The 18,599-nt window shown below is 41.8% G+C and overlaps 1 protein-coding gene across 5 annotated transcripts in view; it reads left to right on the top strand.

Annotated features, from left to right (window-relative positions):
• The window catches only part of GPRIN2 (G protein regulated inducer of neurite outgrowth 2), a 33,214-nt gene that overhangs the window by 5,357 nt on the left and 9,258 nt on the right, over positions 1-18,599 (top strand). The window contains exon 1 of one of the 5 annotated variants that reach the window (XM_039379733.1): positions 6,196-6,237. The exons of 2 other annotated variants lie outside the window; for them this stretch is intronic. The gene's annotated coding sequence lies outside the window, so the exon portion shown is untranslated. Of the gene's footprint in view, positions 1-6,195; positions 6,238-7,781; positions 8,052-8,142; positions 8,199-18,599 lie in introns of those variants that run through there. 2 more of the 5 variants (XM_039379732.1, XM_027720643.2) reach the window with 2 other exon arrangements.

Here is an 18,599-nt window from a genome sequence, read left to right on the forward strand (position 1 = left end):
TTCAAGCTAGGAAACATCAGTGTCATTCCCACAGATATGGTTGCCATGCTTTATTTAGAAGAAAAAAAGTCAATGCTAGAAAGCAGTATTTTTCTCCCTATGAGCTAAGTCAACAATCTCTGTGCCTTCTCCAACCTGGGGTTCAAATGGTACATTCTGTGGTTGGAAGTGCTAACCTGAAGGACACCTGCCTGCCACTGGCCAGCTTATTATATAACTTGGGTTGTATGGAATAGTACACTGGTTCTGAGAACTTTAGTTATGCCTTTTTTCCTGCTAGCAACATAATTCTTCCTCAAAGAGAATGAGCAAGATCTCTGACAATCCACTTGTTTATGGGGCAACTGGGGGTTGGAGGAGTGGAGAGAGTTAAAGGAGATTTTCTTTAGATTCCTGAGACCTATGAGTCAGTATATCCATGAGCAAAGGTTACATAAACTAATAGATTAGAACAAGATTTAGTTGCATAAACACTGTTACTGCATTTCAATCTGTCACAGAGTCAGCCCTGCAGATTATTGCAGGCAGAGCTGGCCTGGCTTACAGTCCATCTCTCTGGACTGCCTCTGGCACTGGATGCATTTGAAATAGCATTGTTCTCTTGCTGTGGGGCTGCTCTGAAATCTGTGTGCACTACTTCATAGTTATATGCACTTATAGGTTTAATTCTGCAAGCATTATTCAATGTACAGTGCCTTGCTCACCAAGGATCATGCCTCTTATGAGACTGGTCTAATGTAGGCAGCCACAGGGACCAGATCCAAATTCCCTTAAAGTTCCCCCAGCTTTCCTGAAGCCTCTGTCCTCTGTCTCTCTTGCTCCCAACATACTCTCCCCAGCACATCCTGGATGAAGTCAGGGAGACCAGCATAGGTGGGCTCCTGCTGCATTGGGCAGAAATGGGGATGGGTTTGCTGCCCAGGCCTTTTGTCCAGGGAAAGGGAGGCTGGATTAGGAGTGTTGAGTGGACTTGAGTTGATCCACAGGCCATGAGGCCAACAGCTACATTATGATGACTGTGGTCTAAATTGTTTGGGAATGTTGCAGGTCACATGGGAAAACAAAGCCTTTCTTGGGGCTGCATAGCTATGTTTTTTCAAAGTGCATCAGGGACAGAAGTGGTGCTCCCAGGCTGCAGTACTTTTCTCTTGTGCAGTGTTTTCCTTTGTGCTTTCCCCAGCTTCTCGGTGATACCATCTCCTCATTTTACATCAGAGAACTGAGGCATCAAAGTTCAAATCTTTATTTAGATGCTTAGCTCCCATCAAGTTGAGCAAACTGTTTCTACAGAGGCTTTGTTCATAGCCCTAAGCCCTGGGCACCAGTTAATTTATCAAACAGATTTCATTACTTTGCTGTCCAAAAACCAAGTAATTTTTCTGAATGACATCACTGGCAAAACTAAAGAGGTTTACATGAATGTGATTTTGAAAAGAGGTCAGATCCGAATTTTCAAGAGCAACTTGGTGGAGAAGTCATGTAGGACAGGATTATTGGTGACTTCTGGAAGTGTGGGTTTTGTGGTGGGGTTTCTTTTCTGGGAGCAGGCCCTGGGAGTCCTCCCTGTTAGTGTGATCCTGGCTTGCCTCCTTTCCAGTTGAGAGTACCAGAACAGATGGAAGACTAGCAATCAAATTCAGGACGAAGCTAAACGTGATTAATTTCTCAAAAAGGCCAAAGCCCTCATTGCGTGAAAGGCAGCTTAAAGCTCCCCCAAAACTGGCTTGAAAGGTTGGGGGGTTTTGTGCAAATATTTATTGCTTTTTGCTGATGGATATAATCAATTGTAGAGATCAGAGGAGTCATTCTGGTGGTTGTGCATGGGAGGAAGTGACATCGGGGAAAAGAGAAATGAGAGCAGAGATGTAAGGTTTCATCTAAGGACATCTTTGGCTTATAGCAAAGCATGCTTAAAAAAGGCACCTTGTTTGTATTCTCCATAATCAGCTTTTGTACTATTTGTTTGATAACAAAAAAAAAAAAAAAGTGCTGTAAAGAGATTTGCCAAGTCTTTGAAATATATGAGATTCTTTATATCACTGGGCTGCCTCGCTAAGTGCCAAGGCAAAATAAAGGCAAAAGAGCTGGTCTGCTTTGTTGAGAAAGCTGCTCATAAATCCAAGATGAAAAAGAAAGGAGATGACAGAGCTCAAAGGACCAGTTTTCACAGGTCTAAAAATTCTGACAGCTTTCAAAAAGATTAATTCTGCAAAGAAGAGTACTACATCTATGTTGCTCCTTGAAAAAAGTCTTGTCAGTAGTATTCCAACATTATTCCCAATGAAGATGAATGCAGATGACCCAGCAAATTTCATGGTGACTTTATGAGATAAAAACATAAAAATCATCTTCTTTTTCACAGGAAAGCAGAACTGCAGAATAGAGGCTTATTCATAGACCTCACCTGCTGTAATTGGGCTGTCTAACCAGAATGTCTCTCCTCACAGGCACAACAAGCAGAACTTGTCATGCTGCTGGTTGGATATAAACACTCTACATAGTGTTTATGTAGATCTATATATAGAGAGAGTGTTCATAGACAAATTAAGTCAATAGACAATTTAGAGGGATAGCCCATAGCCTGAGGGAATGATATTTGTGTATATATCAAAAGACAGAAAAGGTGGTGGTGATTAATTGGGATGTGTTTGAAAGTGTGAGACCTGGGCTTGATGTAGATGGTATGGGATAGAGGGGGGCTATTTTCCTGGTTTCAGCTCCTGACTAGGTAGGAGCAGCCTCATATTCACAATCTCTGCTCCTTATGGGCACTTAAACACCCCAATATCTGTTGAAGGCAGACCACAGCAGGGCATAAACAATCCACGAGGTTCTTGGTTTTTGTGTTGATGATGACTTTAGTCTCCAAGTGATAGAGGAGCCAATGAGGAGAGGTGCTATACTGGACCTTGTTCTCACCTGCAAGGAGGAGCTGTTGAGGAACATGTAGCTCCAGGGCAGCCTTGGCTGCAATGACCATGAAAGGGTGGAGTTCAAGATCCTTAGGGCAGTGAAAAGAGTGCACAGCGAACTCACTACCCGACTTCAGGAGAGCAGACTTTGGCATCATCAGGGATCTGCTTGGTAGAATGCCATGGGATAAAGCCCTGGAGGGAAGAGAGTCCCAAGAAAGCTGGTTAATATTCAAGGGTCACCTCCTCCAAGCTCAGAAGCAATGCATCCCAACAAAGAGGAAGTTGGGCAAAAATGCCAGGAGGCCTGCATGTATGAACAAAGAGATCCTGGACAAACTCAAACACAGAAAGGAAGCCTAGAGTTATCCTGAGAGGAAATTATCCAACCATCCAGGAATCACGTTAGGAAGGCTAAAGCCCTGATAGAATTTAACCTGGCCAGGGATGTCAAATGCAACAAGGAAAGCTTATAAAGGTACATGAGAGATAAAAGAAAGATTAGGAAAAATATGGACCGTCTTCAGGAGGAAATAGGAGACCTGGTTACCCAGGATATAGATATTTAGGATGTTACAGATATACGGGATATTATCTAGGATATGGGGTAGGGTGAGGCACTCTGTGACCTTTTTGCCTCAGTCTCCACTGGAAAGTACTGCCTAAGTCACTGAGGGCAACACACACACACACAACCTCTCACATATTCACCCTCTGCCTTGGCACTAGTGCTCATCTAACCCTGCAGTGTAAGGTTTTCACTCTGGGAAGTGTACTGAGTAGTCTGAGAATTTGAGAAGAGCTCATTTACTGAAATAACTCCTGTACAGGGGAAGATAACCTAGAGTTGCAGATATTTTTAAGAAGTTAAGCATTTATATATGCGGCGTTGCTTTCTTAAGTAGAACGTTAAAATTATCTTTGAATTACATGCTCTTGTGTGTTTATCTAAAATTTTAATGTGAAGTGATTTTGATATTGCCTATCTGACAATTGCTTTCTTTATAAAATTCTATGTTAGAAATAATTGTGTTTTTTATGTCAAATGGAAGGTGATGGTCAATTTTATGTTTCTAAACAATCTCAGATGCATTTCGCTTGCCTCAAGTGGTATGTGAAAACACTTGCTATGCCAACTCCTGTACTGGACTGATATTTTAGGTATCTGAAACCTGAAAAGCTGGCACTGCAAACAGAATACCAATTTCAATAGAGGGCAAGCAGTATCTAGAGTGGAAAGCTTCTGAGTGGTTACAGGCATAGTAAAAGTTAAATTTGCCTATGGTGCATTAGTTATTATCTTGAAGGCTCTCTCAGATTGTGCTAAAGGGCTGTTATTCTTCAGAAACACACAAAAATACTTTACAATGGAGATATCCAAGACCTGATCCAAATTGGCTGTGGCAGATGACATTCAGGCAAATGAGCAATGTTACCCACAAGACAGCATATTGGTCCTGGAGGGCTGTGCTGTTGTTGTAGACTAGAGCATATTCCAGAAGTGCATTAAGCTAAAATCTGCCGGGTTACAGGTGCAGTTTCACTGGTTTAAGTGGCTTTGAATCAACAAGCAGCAAATATCAGCCTTCAGGGATTGCTTGCAGAGCCCCCAGACAGAGATGCAAACAAATTGCAAGCAGTGTTTGTGTGAGCTGCAGCGCAGAAAGGCACTTCCAGCAGGACAGTCTGCCACCCCAGGCACTTGAACTGCCTCCCCAAAGAGAGTTCTGCCAGGAGCAGAGCTCAGGAGGTTCAAGGCTGATGCAGGAATTCAGCAAGCACGGTCTGGGCAGGTCCCAATCACCCACCTGGCATGGAAAAGTTGCTACAAATGACAGCAGATCAGACAGTGTAAGAAAAGACTGTGGGGTTATAGATGGGAAGGGGTGAGAGAAGGGTTTCAGTACAAGCTTTTAGGTCTCATGGAGGAACCAAGCAATGAGGATGGTTTTCCTGCCCCGTATCCTGTTCTGAAGAGGGGTATCTGGCCAAAGTGTGGTTAGTGAATTTTAGGTTAGACGAAGGGCTTCTGGATTAGGACTGGGCTTCTCCTCTCTTGAATGTGGAAGCCCTGGCTGCCTGGGTGGAGGCTGGGGTGACAAAAGCTGGCCTGCAGGTCCGACAGCTCTGCCCAGTAGTGTCCTCCTTCGGCAGGCAAGCAGAGCTGACTGCCATTCCTCACGTGAGGTAACTCAAAGTCATGGGGCTGGTGGCTTGCTTTCTGCCAGTCTTCAAGCACCCAAATCAGTAAATAGTAGTTTTGAAAGCTCTTCTTCATGCCTGGGCACAGGACTTTGTTTCATGCACTTAAACACATTCTCACGTCTAAACCCTGGGTGGAGTTCTCAGGGAAACACGAATGCTAGTCAGGATGAGCCACAGTGGCAGAACTCTGCTGCAAACATCCTCTTTAAAAACTATGTTTTTCTTTTCCCCAGAAGAAATTTGTCAGCATTGTCTGGATTTAGCCTAATGGATCTGTAGGCTACTGACTTCTCAGTTTTGTTTAACTGTCTTTTTTTTTTAAAGAAAGAGAATAAATTCTCATAATTGGAATTTGAGGTGTTTTTTACTACTTTTCTCATCAAATGTAGAATGAAAAAGCTGTATGCCAATTGCATCATTATGGATGCCCAGATGTGTAACCTATTGATGTAAAAGTTGGTCACTGGTACCTTTCACTAAGCACATTTTGATGCTTTTAATGAAAATAGTCAACCTTGCTGGACATACCAAACCTGAGGCAAGAGAGCTGTGCAAATTCCTCCCGTAGGGAGTTTAGAGGAAAACCTAAGTGCACTATTATCCTCACATTGTACCTTTTATATGTGCTTGGGACATCATTTGGGCAACTTCAGACAAGTCTGGGAGATGAATTTGAGTGGAAGCGTCATACTGAGTTGTTCTGCATCTGGCCACTGGCACCCATGGAACGATGTTAGAGTAGCTACAAGTGCCAGGGGCGTCTCATCATGTCAGCCAAAGGTCTTTTGCTGGAATAAGAAAGGAAGCAAATGCCGTAGAGTTGTGCTCTCCCTGCAGCACCGCTGCAGTCCCAGGCCATGGGGTGGGGAGAGTCACCTTGGCGTGATCCTGGGCCACCAGGAATGCTGATAAGAGTGTGCTGGAAGGGAAAGGTTCAAGGAACTTCTGTTTCCAGCCTGGCAGGAAGGATGTCAAGGTCAGCACAAACAGCTGACTTGTAGTGCCTACTGTGCTTCATTGCTGTAGTAAACATGGCAGGCAGAGAGCTGCTGCTGACCCCGGCATGGCTCTTAACCCCTGGAATGTTTCCTGACCTGTAGCCCGAGGGAGTAATTGCTCGGTGAGGCTGTGGGGATGTGCATCTTAGGAACAAAGCCTGGAAGCACATAGGAAATTACTGTTTTTGCAGCCCATTCTGAAGACTCAGGGAGCAATATTACATTCCTAGAAGCATCAGAGAGGGGGTCTTGATCCCCCTCTCTCAGCTGAGGTAGGCCTGATAGACGGGTACTGGGTGAAGGCTTAGGAACAGAGTGAGAACTGCTGTAAGTGGTTTACAAGAAAGGTATTAACTCCTTCCTGAACAGAAAGAAAGAGGACTTGAAATGGTTATTTTCTGATATTTTGACGTCCTTCTCCTTAACCCATTAGAGATCCAAGCAGCCTGCCTTGTGTGAAGCTTTAAATGGAGGGGAATAGGCCAGAAAGAAATTAAAACAGTTCGCAATGCAGACAAGGAGTGGTGCTTGGGAAAGGACTGAGTGTAGCATTTTGTAAAGGTGGGGGAAAGAGGAGATTCTCTACAAAAACAGGCCACCATGGCTGGGGACAAGGGTCCTCTGTTCATATCTGCCCTTGAAGTTCCCTGATGTACCACAGGCCACACCTGTCAACTGTGTCCTAGAGGCAGGATATTCCTGCTGGAGTAGGATATTCCTGCTGGGGCAGGATAGGCCAGGGGATGCTTTGTAGCAGCACCCTGGGGACCCTGCTTGTGCCCTGGAATGAGCCCCTGTGTCAGGCCGAGTGTGAGGACAAGGTGCTGCCTTCACGTTTGTGTGCAGGGAGGGCCAGACTGACCACAGCCTCCTGCAGGCTGGGGATCCCCCTGGACTGCACTAGCACGGTGGTGCAGGTGGCCATAGGTAGGTAAGTGGGCAGCTGTGAGCCCAGAAATTCCTGCACCAGGCAGGGAAGGAGGGAGGGCACGACTGGGAGCGCAGCTGCCAAAGCAGGAGACTTGCAGGAGGGCAGCTGAGGGCACAGCTGCAAACACCCTGGTGTGTGTGCTGACACATACTTTTTTAAAAAGTCACTTTGGTTCAACTAAGATTTGTTTTAGTAAGTGGAAACAGGTTCTGGAAAATGACTTGCAATAGAAAATGTGTTCTAAATTGTGTCCCGTGCGTGACAAACTAGATAACTATCTGTAGCATACTGGTTTTTTCCATTTCCCCCTGCTCAGCACAAACAATCTCACTCTTTTCAATCCATTGGTACATCCTTGTTCCAAGTCCATGCCTACACAACTGATGCATTCTGGACTTAGGGTTTGATTTAGTTTTTTTTCCAATTGCCCCATATTACCAGAAGCAGTGGGTGTTTCCTACTGGTGATTTCACCTTTACTTGAAGGTAGAAATTGTAGGCATACAGGATGCCTTGGCCCTGGAGCCAGTTCCTTTGTATATCTTTTATAATTTTCCTTTACCCTTCTAATTTTATTCCTCCCCCACTGCTCCTCCTCTTCCTGCCCCTTTTTGCCTCCCCTCCCTGTGCTTCCCTGGCGGCACTGCCGGCTCTGCACAGGCCCAGTTTCTCTAATCAGATGAAGCAGCAGGATTATCTCTCTCCCTCCCTCCTAGGCTCCATTTTATTTCCTCTCCAGCCAAGGGGGGAGCCAGGAAGGGATGCCACATCTAGGCAGAGGGAACCCCATCTCCCAGTCTCCTGCCTTTGAAGCTCTCTAACAATCCCACCTCCTTCCCCTTATCATATGCTCACCTTAGTGTCAACAGCATCAGGCGGATCAAGGAAAGGAAATCTGAACTCTTTTGGCTTTTGTTCTCCTCAGATTTCTGAGCATCTATTTTTAAATACCCTCCAAGTAACTTGGACAGGGAAGCTGGATGTGCAGTCTGTGAGTAGGGGGAAGGTAAGGACCACAGAAATCATGTATTGCCCGTTCTCTCGTCTCCCGTAAGGACACCGAGTCCGCCCTGTTTTGCCAGCAGGTCTTTGAGAGTAACAAAGCAGATGAGGGGAAGGGAGAGGAGCTGCACAGAGACAGACCCAGGCTTCTGTAAGTGCTGTGTTGGCAGCAGGGGGTTGATAGCTGGACTGAAAAGCCCAGGAAATGGTAGTTTCTCTTTTTCTAAAATGATGGGAGCTATGGCTCTGAGCTTTAATTGAATTTAATATATTTCTGCAGAAGGGGTTTTTTTGGTGCTGGTGTCTTTCACTTACATGTGTATGTGTTTGTCTTTTAGTAAGTGTTTCTAGAATATGCTTGTCACTGTTTCTCTGGGGGAGAAAAACCCCCATAATCTTGTTCATCTTATTCCTCTGCACATCTGCAAGTTTATCAAGATGCTGTGTGATTATCCTTTGTGTGTATGTCAGGGGTTTGATACTAAAAATAAGAGAAAAGAGTAAATTGTATTATTTTAAATTACTACCTTTTAGTACTAATCTGCCAGAGAATTGTTTACCTTGGTTTTCTATACCATGTATACCACATGTTTTTTAAATTCCTAAGAAGTTAATATCCAACACTAGAGAAAACCTGAGGAATATTTCAGTGCTTTCTGCATGTCAGCTCTGTTTTACAGTCCTGCTTCCTAGATAAATGTTCAACTGCTGTTTAGAATGACAAAGAAAAATTTTCTCTTAAACCAAAACATGTCTCTTCCATTGTGAAAGATTTGATTTGGTTTGGCCTTTTATTGTCTCTAGAGGAAATGTTTTAAATCAGAATCCTTAGTAGAAGGGTGTTTTGTGCATATATTGTGGTTTACAACCTCCCATGATTAAAAGCAAGAATCTGTGCTGATGCACTTCTAGTTTTTAGGGCAAGATGTTTAAAAAAGGGAGGGGGAACAAGCAGTTATTTCTGTTTAGAGAACTCAAAACATGAAAGGTGACTGGAAAGACAACCATGAGATAAATATATTTTGTAAGATGTCGATCTTGTGCGTAAATAAGATGGACCACACAGAGATCAAAATCTACCTCTCTTCCATTGACTCAAGCTTCAAAGTCATCATCTCGTACAAAAATATCAGTGATTTCCTTGCACCAAGACATGGATTAAAGTTTGCAGGTAGCTGTTTGCATGTTTAAGGTCAAGCATATGTCTGAATGCTTGCAGGATGTAGATTGTAGTAAGATCCGAGTTCAAAGACCTCGGCATGGAGTCTCTGTGTATAAGAATTAGATTTAGGGAAGGTTTCATTTATGAGGGTGGGTTAGATGAGGACTTTTTGTTTTCATATTGTGACTCAGTAACTCTGTAAAACATTTCTCCAGTTATAGGGTTTTGTTGATTTTTACAATCCAGACCTTTTATCTTAACTGTACTCTAGAGAAAGCTGCAATTGCCATTTAATTGCTCTGACAGTTATCTAAGACTGCATAAACAAGAGCAGTAAACTGCATATGGCCTTGTGGTATCTGAGCTGGTTTATAATACCAAATATCATAAATTCCCATTAGATAACCATATCAAATCCATATTTTTCCTGCCGTAGTAAACTATGCATATTCACTTTGCACTTGAGAAATCAAAGTGTCTGAGGGAGGGTAGAATAGGTGAAAGCTATTATTGATGATCATTATAGTTTTGAAGTTTAATTTTCTTTCTGTTAAGGGTAATAAGAAAGGGTAAATTGGAGGTAGCGTTAAAACACTCCGGGAGCAGAGGAATTTGCTGTAACAGTGAGATAATGTTACATCTCAGTGCAGGTGAGTTAGTTCTGAGCAGAACAGCAATAAAATCCTGTTTCTTCTTCAGCATCTCTTCTGGAGATTAAAGAGCCTGCATTGTCCATTGCTTTCCCTTGGAGTTAATGTTTTTAAATGAGGATGGAGTGTACTTCACTGGTCCCTTGTATTTGGATATTGCAAGCTGTTATCCAATTTGCAGGAGAATGAAGCCTGGGAATGATGCTTTTAAAGGCTAAGGACTAGATAGAGAGCTGTTAATTGAATTTTTTTGTATAAGTACTTTTTCCAGTTAATTAGGGGAAAATATAGCTTCTTTTTGTTACTGTATGCCATAGTTTTACTGTTGCAAGTGACCCTCAAGTCACTGGGCAATTCTCTTACTTCCTAAAGGAAACAAAGGTTTGTATCTTTGGCAGGTGTGTGTGATATTTCATTACTTGTAGCCCCAAACCATTCTGGCCCAAGAGCAACAGTACAGCAACAATCATAGGCCACAAATGATGTTACACTTTACTGTCTTTGTCAGCCATGAACTCTTTGGGGGGTTTTTTGGTGGTTTTGGTTTGTTTGTTTGTGTTTGGGGGTTGTTTGTTTGTGTTTGCCATTTCCCATAGCAATGAGCCACACCATAGGGCCCTTTGGTTAATTCTTGCACCCTCATTGCGCAGAAATAAGAGGTTTTTAACTGGTGTAAACTGTAAAGCTGTATTAGTGAAAATGCTTCTCTCTGGGCTATTAAAATTCTGGAAGATCTGAATTATCCAAACTCTGAATAGTCTTGTTTGTTTTTTTTCTTGGCAGGAGAGTGGGGGATGTTTCAGCGATGTGAGAGAAATCTTTTCTGTAAAAGCAAAATGAGGGGGAGAATGAAAATAAATATGGTCAGGATTATCTGCATGAGGGATACAATGAGAAGGTAGAGAACTGAAAAATACTGCATGAACTATTCTGTGGTTAAGATAATTTGATGCAATATTTCTTATGGATGCCTTATAACTATTGAATCAATCTATAGCCATGCAGCTGTTACTTCATATATGTCTTAAGAGCTGTCCCTTAAGGAGTGTCCTCTGATTCCTTAGTGGTTTGTGGGCAAGAAGGTGGTCTCTTCCATTTAGAGAAGCTGTTAAAGTTTTGAGAATAGAGTTGCAGTCAGAGAAATTATCTGTAGCAACAGGAACCACAAAAAAAAAAAATCTCTCTGATGCTGCTTAGGTGTGTATGCTCTGAGCATGGGAATTGGGTCAGGCCAGCTAAATGAAGTTGACATCAGCCAGGTCTTTGCTAGCTTGGCGTTGAGTGTGAGCATTAAGCATGTGAGTTATAGCCAAGCATCATTCTGCACAAAGAAAAGCATCGTGAGAAAGATCATCTTTAAACTGGCCTGGCCCTGTGTGCATCTTTAAAGGGCAAAATTATGGCTTAACTCTTGCGCGCTGTGGATTTAATACAAAACAGAGAAAGGAGCAGGAGTATTTCTCCATCTGCAGAGTATTTGCTAATTAAGCTTTAGCAGGGGCACACCTGAGTGTGCAAATGAAGGTTAATGGGATTGGGCAGTTGTAAGACCTTCATTTGACTTGCAGAGCTGCACTGTGGTCAACAGTGCAGAAAACAGAATCCAGTTCATCAGAGCTGAATTGGAAGATCCAACTTCCTTTTCAGCTCAAACTAGGCAAACCTGACATGGAAATGGGAGGGAAGATGAATTCACAAAGCCACCCTATTTCATTTGTTTTGGGGTGTTTTTTAGACTTGTAAAATTATTTGGTTCTCAATGGCCTCTAAACTGTGGAAGGGGTGGAGTGTTTTTGCTGAGAGGTGCTAACGGATTGGAAAACTTTTGGAGTCACTGCCTCCTTCATATGTATCCCCTTGCCTGCAGAATACAGGGATCACTTTTGTGATCCTTTCTAAAGTCATTCCTTTTCCAACTTGTTTCAGTAAAAGGTGCAGGTTCCACTAATCAATTAAAAAATGGTTTAGTATTGCAAAATGGCTGCACATTTCAGCTTCTCTTGAGGCTCAGGATGAGAAGCTATATGAAAACTTCTCATTGGCAAGGACAGATAAAAGCACAAAATTATGAAAACAATAAAAAATATCATTGTATCACTCATTTTTGAAGGGACCTTAGGAACCCATCTATTCCAATCTCCTGTTCAAAGCAGAGACAGCTGTGAGATCAGATCAGATTTCTTAGGGTTATGTCTGCTTGGGCCTTGAATATGGTCAAACCAATGTTTGAAAAGCAAAGAATTCCTGTAACAGGGACTTTATTTATTATAATCAGTATCTTGTTGCTAGCAGCTAACACCAGATGCTTAAAGAGTTATCCTCTAGCTGTCCTCGGGATCTTCCTCTATCCGAGTGATGACAGGAGCTGAATTGTCTTGCAGCTCTTGAGTTGTTTCAAATTTATACCTCAAAATTTTGTGTTCCTGACATTATTAAATGATAAATAAGGAAGTAGAGACTTCTGCAGCTCATTTTGTGATTGAGATTAACCAAAGAGAGGGGAAATTTGCTTCTTTACGTAGAGCAGGGTGTAAATGTTAGTTCTAGAGGAAGTTCTTCACATACTTGGATTTGACAAATATTTGCAAGCTTTAGTCTGCTGCTTTGGTCTGCTACTTTACTCTGTCTTGGTTTTTCTCTCCTCGAGGTCTCTGGTGGTAAATCAGCCTTGGATAGCGTGAATTTTCCTCTAGCCAAGCTCCGATGTTTTTCTTCTTTCCTGAGAAGTCCTGACAGAGTAGAGAGATGCTCCCTTTCATCCCTTTCAGGCATTTTTTGAAAAATATAGATAATAGTTTCCCACATAGGACTGATCAGATCACAGAGGAATTGGTACAGTTGCTGTTTTGAGAGACAGACATTGCACTTCGACATAATACCACTTTTTTAATGACAAAATACCAAATTTGAAATGAAAACTTCTTCCTAGTTCCTCCCATGTTCTTTGTGTGTACTTTTCAAAGCTAGCTCATACTACAATGGCAGCTTTTAGCAATGCTATGAAATACGATTAGATAGTCCTCTTTTTAGTCCTTTTCAATACTCACTTATCCCTTTGGATAGAGATTGCCAGTTCTTTTCCAGCTTAAGGATATACAAAAGACAGCTCGCAGTGTGAACTGACAGCATAAATTTCTGAGAGAATCTCTTTTTCATGAGAAGTCCATCATAGTAAATAAAAGCTTGCAAGTGAATGTGGCACTGCAGGACAACGTGGTCTGCAGTTGTGTCAGCGTTGCTTATAAAGGTTTAATGAAGCTGCTTATAATAACACATTGCTATTTAATATACCATGCATATTATAGAGAGAGTATATACACACAACACCTAATTTGAGAAACTCTGGTAATACTGGGTTTGTGTATTTGAAACCCTGAAGATAACTCATCCTCACTTGATGCTTGAAAGCTGGAGGGGGGAGGGTGCTTCTGAGCCTTGATTAGTGTCTCTACTGGTAAAGTGAGCTTTCTGCATGTACAACAAGAATTTCCTGTAGAGATGCTCTGTTTATTTCTTTCAAACCAAGTATTACAAAAGAAGGGCCAGAATACATTATTTTCAATCTCTTATATTTAATATCTTTCATTCTGGGATTTGAGAGCACTCTGCAATCATGAATTAAGCCTTTAAATACCTACATCAGGGGCTTCTGCATCTAATCCCTGAGTCACAGTGAGTAAACTGAGTCACAAAGGGAATGACTTGCTCAAGGTCATACAGTATGGCAGTGGGCACAGACAGAATTAGAAGGCAATTGTTTCCTCTTTCTAATTACTGAGCAATTGTTATTTATAATCTGGAAGTCAGTTTTCTGTGGGTCTACAATGTAAAAGTCAGTCTTTTCCCTGCCACCCCTGAGAGCGGCTTCTGGAGTTAGATAGATTGTCGTTTTGAATCTTTCTTTTCTCCAAGGTTTTGTGTATAGTTCACAAACACTCATTTAGATAAAGAATTGAAGGGGCTTTTGAGGCCCTTTGTGTGGTGTTCAATCACAGGAAAAAACAAGGGAACAAGAAATGAAGGTAAATTACTGGGTCTCGCTAGATGAGTTGTCAGATTTTTCTAGGTAGGAAAGAGATTCAACTATTACATGTTCAAGAAGAATGAACCGTCTTTGATTGTTTTGATGGGGCATCTTTCAGTCTAAAATACTGTTTTCCTGTACTCTAATGGAGATGTTTTTGCTATTATTATTACTTTTGCTTATTTCCCCATTATTCCTGTTTGATGCCACTATAGGAACTGCCATTCTTCAATTAATGTTGATATATGAACATGAAAAGCCACTGTACCTGAGGCTATATCCAGGCAGTATCTTTAAGGCAGATTTGAGCTAATAACTAGTTATAAAGCTTTTATCTCTGTTGGCACAACACTGGACCAAGTGAGTGAGCTTTTTGGAAAGGCTGGGCATGTTAGACAGAGGCTCAGCTCTGTGCTTTTGGCCACCGCCTTCCAGCCAGCACAGAGCACACACACACCGACTGTGCATCCACTCACACAAGCTCTGTGACAGAGCTTTAGGTGTCAGAGGTGTGTTCACTTGTCAGGGCAGAGTATTTCATTGCCCTCATGTTCAAAGGTAACTAACTACAGTGCTGAATCCTGTTGTTAAAGCCAGGGTTATCCATAGGGCAGGGTGGCTTGGCTGAGTTCGTATCTTCCCTCTAACTGCTGCTGTTAAGCTTTCAAGCAAATAGCAAAAATGATTATTTGAACATTTTCTACTAAAACACATGAATTTACAAGTAAATGTTCTAATCTTGGAACGCTTAGCCAGGTTGGGTGGAGTTTGTTGGATGTGGAAACTGCTGGCCTCTTGTAAAGGTTGCATTAATATCCAACTGTATTCCCTTGCTCTGAGATTGGAAGCAGGCTGTAAATGAGCTGCTGGTTTTCTGCATGATTTCTAAGTTCAAGCTGCTTCGCAGGCAGCTGTGATTCACAGTTTGCAGGCTTGGACCTCTGACAGGCAGAGGCTTGCTGAGCAAGCAATGGCCATGTGTTTTTGCAGAGTTCCAGATCAGTGGGTTTGCTTTGTAAGTGGTCTGCTCAGGACTGAGGAGTAGACACAGAAAGAGAGCTTTGAGGAACACAAGTCTTTCTATACCAGACTGACCCTGTCCCCTCCAAGCTGGTACATGTGATGGAATCCAATTTGATCCTCTGCTGTGAAGAGGAAAAGGTTCACTAGTGTCTGTCACTCTGAAATGTATCCAAATGTTCGTAGATCACTGCAAACATTTTCTGCATTGAAGATTAATTCCTAAAGAAATTGTGAATGTTTTTCCCACAGGACTTCTGTACTGCCGGTGGATACCAGTAGCCAGCAATTCTTAGCAGCATAAACCTGGCAGCTGAATTAACAGTTTCATTTTGCTTAATTCTGATCTGCTTAAACCAGAAAGACAATTATATTAATATACCACTTCTGTAGGCACGCACTATTCACTGCAAGCATGATTCTAGGTCAGTGTTGCCTGCTGTCATAATATTTGATTTTTCTAAAGCCCCAGCTGCTGAAAACAGCTGATCACATGAGCACATCAGCATATTTCAGTTGTAATTAAAATGTTTTAAGTCTTCTGACTTATAACTGTACAATATCTCATATTTTAGCTCTGTTGGGTATATTGTAGGGTAATTGTATGCTGAGGCAGATCTGTGTGCACATTGAGCGGGAGTAATGTTTTGCTTGTAAAATTCTTCTAAAAAAAGATCAAAATGCAAGGGATTTTTGAAATTGTTTCTGGGAGAGATGATTGAATAACGGTGGTGAAGAGGATGCGTAGTTGCACAGTAATCATGCGGTGGTGTCAGGACTACATCCCAACACATGCTTCCCTTGTGACACAGTGTGCCTCTGGTTTCCCAGTGATTTATTTACAGCCCCATGTGAATTGTCCTTCCTGGGAATTCAGCTAAAGATGTCACTGAAATAGTCTCTTTGGGTTCATCCATATCAGGCTCCTCTCTCGTAGCACTCTCACTTTAGCCTTTCTTATTCTTAGAATTCAGAGTTCTCAGCTCTGCCTTCCTGGCTCAGGCTGTACCAGAGCTGTGGGCTGTCCCTGCTGGTTCTTAAAAGAGAATGTTCACCCTTTTGCATGGCTTTTCTTACGCTGTTGGGGTAACTGTGGACACAATGGCCCTGTCCTTCTGCACTGAGGTGAATATATTGGAAAATGTTGGAATATATTAATTTTCTGGTGTGGCAACTCATTTATTATCCCCTGGTGAGGTCACTGGTAACCAGGCTATCCATAGTCCCTTCAGCATTTGGGGGAGGAGGTCTCTGCTTCACTCCTCAGTACAGAGATGGAAAAAGGGGACTCAGGAAAAAGGGGACTCTTTCCTTCTCATTTTGTTACCAATCAATGCAGAGAGATGTCTGTCCAGTGTGCCTTTGCAGTCCTGTGCACTGAGGGTCAGAACTCTTCTGCTCTCGTGTTTTCTAGCCTGTCAAATGTACTCCTCTTCCTCCAGGGAATTATGGTCCCAGGGACATGAACCGCTGTCATCGGTGCTTCTCGTGGTGCAGAACTGAGAAACGATCCCATTCATTCCCATCAGTGTGCACTTATCTGTTGTGTCCATCTGATGGCTTTTGTAAGTGCCCAGACCAGTCTGTCCTGTGGATCTGTCTGATGCTTGAAAATATTTAAGATGACCCAAAATATTCACAAAAGGACATTAGCAGATTGAACTGAATAAGTCATAGTACATTTATAATGCTATTCCAAAATGGAAAGCCTACAGGAAGATGATGGATTAAAGGTTAAGTGATTGGGGTCTCAACCTAAGTCTTTATTAATCTAGTTGCATTGAAGTAGTTGTACTGACAGAATTTAGAGAAATTCTTTTATGTTCCGTGACAAGGGATACCTTTTACCCTATTGTAACTCCTCTATTTCTTCCTTTCACTTATAATTCACCAAAATAAAATAACAATTAAAAACAACAACAAAACTCCTAATCCCAGACACTTGAACCTCTAAGCTTTTTACCAAGGCTAATCCTGTTTTGCCAGTGCCTTTCAAGTGGTTTGACTCCCCCCACCCAATATAAATGTTAGTGATTACTGCTAATGAACTGTTTCTTTCAGTAGTAGTAGTTAGGGAGAGGCCATCAGAACTCATCATACTAGCATGTCAGTCTTTTTCTGAGTGCAGAACAGATCTTTCTTATCTTGTGGAAATGACTGGTAATTCTCAGTGTGGGCAAGCAGGGACACATTTTTAGACATAACCTTGCTCTTATTTTTTTTTTATTTTGGTGGTATAAGTCTCTTCCAAATTAGTACTGCTCTAAAAGAAATCAATGTCATATTAGATGATGTTCCTTTTTATGTCATTTTACCACTGTAACCATGTATCTTAGAAGTTCAGTCGTAGATTCCAATAAGGAAGACACATTGCTTAAATTCCAGGCTTGAAGAGAGCACAGTGTAAATATGCTGTACTGCTTCTGGTACCTGAGGTAATTTGGCTGTTCAGGCAGAAATTCAGGTTTTCCTGTGTGTGTTGTCTTGTGTCCCAGGCAGGTGTCAGCCGTGTTTATGGCTACATGACAGCTGCCCCTTAGGTTGTAGTTAAAGTTCTGTCATTTTAACCATAAACTATTCTTGCCTTTTCAAGTGTATAACCATGGTGTTTGTAATAAGATTAAATAAGAGTTAAGAACCTACATATAGCAGCCTTCTATTCAAGTAAATCTCCTAAGTTAATTAAAATCACACTACTCTCCTTGTATAAAACATATATGTGTTTGTCTTGGAGTTTGGTGCTATTGCAGAAATTCTGTGTTTGCCTTATGAAGCTGATTATTGCACAGGTTACTGAGGCACGGTGGGGCCAGAATGATGCAAATAAAGGAGCAAATTCAGGGCAAGGACCCAAAATTTACAATTATCATCCAAAAATGCTGGTGTGGATCAAATTGCCAAATGTTTTTCCAAATTCCACATTTGCATATTATTGCTCTCACCTCTGAAACTGGCTCTGATCACCATTTTGCAGTCAGGTGCTGGTTTTGAAAGCATAAAATGAATCGTTATGAGGACATTTTTATTTTTTTTAATTGTATGATCAGCAAAGTGAGAACAAGTGAAACAGCCTGCAGTCACTATTATAAGTGTAGTTGACTTGTGGGTTGACCATCACAGTTATATAAAGCAAAAATAAACTGTGAAAGTCTTAGAGAAATAAGTCTCTGGCACTGCATGCATGTTTTTAGTAAATAGCATTAAATTTCTCTGACTCTTCCCAAATTCTGCAACTAACTTGTATTGTTTAATGTGTTAGGTGATTCATACTGCCTCACTGTCTATTGTTGGTACTGTTAACAGAGTACTAAACAGGGGTTTATAAAAAAGAAGGAAAATTACTCTTTACATGGGCAGATAGTGATAGGACAAGGTGGAAAGATTTTAAACTAAGAGATGGGAGATTAAATTAGATTTTAGGAAGAAATTCTTTATTGTGAGGGTGATGAAGCACTGGAACAGGTTGCCCAGTGAAGTTATGGATGCCCTATCCCTAGAAGTGTTCAAGGCCAGGTTGGATGGAGCCCTGAGCAACCTGATCCAGTGAGTGGCATCTCTGCCATGGCAGGGAGTTGGAACTAGGTAATCTTTAAGGTCCCTTCCAAAGCAAACCATTCTGTGATGATTCTGTCAAAGAGCATAGTCGCTCTTGCCAAGTTGGAGTGTAGATTTTTTCTTGAATTCTCAAAATCAAGC

This window comes from Pipra filicauda, unplaced genomic scaffold (genome assembly GCF_003945595.2).
Source record: "Pipra filicauda isolate LSUMZ 115617 unplaced genomic scaffold, ASM394559v2 scaffold173_size1550139_pilon, whole genome shotgun sequence".
In the NCBI taxonomy this organism is placed as follows: Eukaryota; Metazoa; Chordata; class Aves; order Passeriformes; family Pipridae; genus Pipra; species Pipra filicauda.